Raw genomic sequence first — 1,690 nt, forward strand, 5'->3', positions numbered from 1 at the left:
TTGACACTGATCCGGACGATTCTAAATCGCAAACCGGATACGTGTTTACATTAAACGGTGGAGCTGTCAGTTGGTGCAGTTCTAAACAAAGCGTCGTAGCGGGATCTACATGTGAAGCGGAGTACATAGCTGCTTCGGAAGCAGCGAACGAAGGAGTCTGGATGAAGGAGTTCATATCCGATCTAGGTGTCATACCTAATGCATCGGGTCCAATGAAAATCTTTTTTGACAATACTGGTGCAATTGCCTTGGCAAAGGAATCCAGATTTCACAAAAGGACCAAACACATCAAGAGACCCTTCAACTCCATCCGGGATCTAGTCCAGGTGGGAGACATAGAGATTTGCAAGATACATACGGATCTGAATGTTGCAGACCCGTTGACTAAGCCTCTTCCACGAGCAAAACATGATCAGCACCAAGGCTCCATGGGTGTTAGAATCATTACAGTGTAATCTAGATTATTGACTCTAGTGCAAGTGGGAGACTGAAGGAAATATGCCCTAGAGGCAATAATAAAGTTATTATTTATTTCCTTATAATCATGATAAATGTTTATTATTCATGCTAGAATTGTATTAACCGGAAACATAATACATGTGTGAATACATAGACAAACAAAGTGTCACTAGTATGCCTCTACTTGACTAGCTCGTTAATCAAAGATGGTTATGTTTCCTGACCATGAACAATGAGTTGTTATTTGATTAACGAGGTCACATCATTAGTTGAATGATCTGATTGACATGACCCATTCCATTAGCTTAGCACCCGATCGTTTAGTATGTTGCTATTGCTTTCTTCATGACTTATACATGTTCCTATGACTATGAGATTATGCAACTCCCGTTTGCCGGAGGAACACTTTGGGTGCTACCAAACGTCACAACGTTACTGGGTGATTATAAAGGAGCATTACAGGTGTCTCCAAAGGTAGATGTTGGGTTGGCGTTTCGAGATTAGGATTTGTCACTCCGATTGTCGGAGAGGTATCTCTGGGCCCTCTCGGTAATACACATCACATAAGCCTTGCAAGCATTACAACTAATATGTTAGTTGTGAGATGATGTATTACGGAACGAGTAAAGAGACTTGCCAGTAACGAGATTGAACTAGGTATTGGATACCGACGATCAAATCTCGGGCAAGTAACATACCGATGACAAAGGGAACAACGTATGTTGTTATGCGGTCTGACCGATAAAGATCTTCGTAGAATATGTAGGAGCCAATATGGGCATCCAGGTCCCGCTATTGGTTATTGACCGGAGACGTGTCTCGGTCATGTCTACATTGTTCTCGAACCCGTAGGGTCCGCACGCTTAAGGTTACGATGACAGTTATATTATGAGTTTATGCATTTTGATGTACCGAATGTTGTTCGGAGTCCCGGATGTGATCATGGACATGACGAGGAGTCTCGAAATGGTCGAGACATAAAGATTGATATATTGGAAGCCTATGTTTGGATATCGGAAGTGTTCCGGGTGAAATCGGGATTTTACCGGAATACCGGGAGGGTTACCGGAACCCCCCGGGAGCTATATGGGCCATAGTGGGCCTTAGTGGAAAAGAGAAGGGGCTGCCCTAGATGGGCTGCGCGCCTCCCCCTTCCCCTAGTCCTATTAGGACTAGGAGAGGTGGCCGGCCCCCTCCTCCTCTTTTCCCCCTCCGCGAATCCTATTCCGAC

The sequence above is a fragment of the Triticum urartu genome, chromosome 3 (assembly GCF_003073215.2).
Source record: "Triticum urartu cultivar G1812 chromosome 3, Tu2.1, whole genome shotgun sequence".
NCBI lineage: Eukaryota > Viridiplantae > Streptophyta > Magnoliopsida > Poales > Poaceae > Triticum > Triticum urartu.